This window comes from Benincasa hispida, chromosome 10, assembly GCF_027475165.1.
Source record: "Benincasa hispida cultivar pf3 chromosome 10, pf3_genome.v1.1, whole genome shotgun sequence".
NCBI classification, from domain to species: Eukaryota; Viridiplantae; Streptophyta; class Magnoliopsida; order Cucurbitales; family Cucurbitaceae; genus Benincasa; species Benincasa hispida.
Window position 1 is genome coordinate 46,689,494 of NC_143487.1, and position 2,508 is coordinate 46,692,001.

Below are 2,508 nucleotides of genomic sequence, written 5' to 3' on the forward strand. Positions count from 1 at the left end.
AAATATCTATATAATATTATACATATTCAATGATTGTTTTATCAAAAATATTTCTCCTAGCTCTACATATTCATGTTGCTAAGCATGAATATCCTCGCCTATGCTAACTTGAGCTACTAGTACTTGTCTCCTTCGCGGCTGCCTCTTCGTCGAGCTTCTTTTTCCAGTATTCATCAAGAGGTGGCCCAAATATTGCTTTCCCAGAAACAACTCCAATGCTGCAACATTTATATTACAGTCTAATCAACTGCTCAAGTAATTTACCATTCAGAAACAATGTTCTACTTTTAACCCAAAACACATCGAGAGCTTAAAAATATTATGCCAAATTTCCAAGAATAAATCCAACTTCTGTTCTACTTAAATGGAACACAGGACTTATCACCAAACTGGAAAACAATATGAATTCATAAACTAATGCTACAACCTATAGAAAGTCAATTGTGATTCCGTGAACAGAAACTTTCTGTGTAAAAAGTATGCAAATAAAACTTTTCCTTGTTTTCCAGCCTTCATAAACAACTGCATTAACAAAACTTTGGTTCCTGATACATTGTACTTATATAAGTGAAGGAAACAATAAACCATACGTAGTCTAGGCTGAAGGAATTTAGAAATCTTCCCTAAATAAACCAAGAACTTCAAATCTTTTGGTATTCTTTCATTTTTGCGACCATCATAGGTTGGCTTAATGACACATAGAGGAACATGATCTTGATAAAGGGATAAAAGGTCATGAGTCTACCTAGGATTTAATATCTAGGAATTTTTGAGATATCCGAATATTGTAGGGTCATGTGGGTTGTACCATGAAATTAGTTGAGGTGCAGGTAAAGCTGGCCAAACATTCTTCAGTTTTTGCACAAATTATTAGATTAAAAAAATGAAATTCTTATAATCATCCTTCAACAGATAGAGAAGCTAGCTGAAACCTAAAATCCAAAATGCAACAATGGGAAAAACAAGATTTGACAAGGAAGATAACAAAATTATTGAATAAACAATGCTGAAAGACTGTCCTGCCACTTAGTTACAGCAAAACTTCTAGAAGCGTTTTGGGTTTCTCTCAAGCATCAATTAATTTGATTACCAATTACCAAAAGGACATCTCACCATCCTTCCTGATTCAAGGAAAGAAATAGCAAGTAAACAAAGTTATAAATCAAATTTCATATTCGATCAATGATAGATAGCGATTCGAACATCAAAATCCTGAAGATTACAGTCTCTAATTGATTGATTACTTCAAAAAGGGTAAAGGAATGGATGTAAGTTGGGAAGAAAACTTACATGACAGCACCAATTACCATGGGAAAGGAGAGGAACCTGCTTCGACCCAACATTCTGAATCAAAATTAGTAAATTGGAGATCTCTTTAGCTTGATCTCGCTCTGCTTCTCAAGGATTACGGGTCGAGTGTTACTCGTTTCTTCGGAGCGAGGATTCTGCCGTTCCCTTATATTTGAGAGATAAAAATGAGTTTTTTTGTTTTTTTGTTTTTTTTTTTTAAGATCCGTACGTGGATTAGACTTCATACATTTGCGATTTATTAATTACTTGGATTTTACGAATAGGACATCTTTAAAAGTTTAAGGAGCGTTTGGCGCGCAATGTTAGGTTGATAATTATTATAAGAGAAGGGTAATTGTGAGAGTTAATGCGAATAACCAGTGAAAATGTGAGTTAATGCGAATAATGAGATAATAAACTTTTTTAATTATTGGTGAACCAAACGGTGAGGGAGTTTTTTTACCCACCCAACTCAACCCAATTTGGAAGACCAAACACCCTCTTAAATAAAAAAAAACTCATCAAAATTATCCTTCAATTTTATATCTATTTCCACTTTAAATTTTCATGTTGAAATGAAATTCCAAGTCAGCAGTTGAGCTAAGTTTTTCTTTAGCTCTTTAAACCTTCAACTATTTAAAAGTCAACTATAAAGTAATATTTGATAGATGTTTAAATTTTAGAAAAAAATATATTTTTGTTCCCTGGTTTAAAGATGGAATGAGAGTGTTGCTCTAAGATTTTTCATTGAGATAGTGAATTTGATTGGATTTGGCTAAGGCATAATGTAACTTTTATGTCCATAGACTACCTTATGTCCTCATCAGATAGCTAGTCACACTGTGAGATATATATATTTTTTTCCTTTTGTTATGAAATCAACAATCAAAGGAAAACATAAAGAAAAAATGGTAGACAAATCAACATAGAGATTTAAGTAGTTCACTAATGGGGTATTAATTACATTCACAGGTAAAGAGAGAAATTAGAATTTATTAGAGAGAAAATATCAAATACCATAAATTGTAGAGACATATGTAGACATGGTGAAAATTTTCCATTGAAATTTATAAATTTCAATAGTGGAAAATTTTGTTTTTCCTCCAATTTTGACAAAGTTTTGAGATTTCGAGAAAATTTCTAAATTTTGATGTAAACTTTGAAACATTTTTCTTTTTTTTTTTTCCCCCAATTTTGATGAATTTTTTAAATTTCAAG

The 2,508-nt window shown here is 31.8% G+C and overlaps 1 long non-coding RNA gene across 1 annotated transcript in view; it reads right to left on the reverse strand.

Moving 5' to 3' along the window:
- Nucleotides 1–1,569, reverse strand: part of LOC120088537 (uncharacterized) — a 1,596-nt gene extending 27 nt beyond the window's left edge. Inside the window, exons 1-2 of the long non-coding RNA XR_005484952.2 lie at nucleotides 1,291–1,569; nucleotides 1–218 (exon numbers count right to left, since the gene is read on the reverse strand). The exon at nucleotides 1–218 is cut by the window's left edge and continues 27 nt beyond it. This is a non-coding gene — a long non-coding RNA (uncharacterized LOC120088537). The remainder of the gene's footprint in view (nucleotides 219–1,290) is intronic.
- Nucleotides 1,570–2,508: the final 939 nt, after the last annotated feature.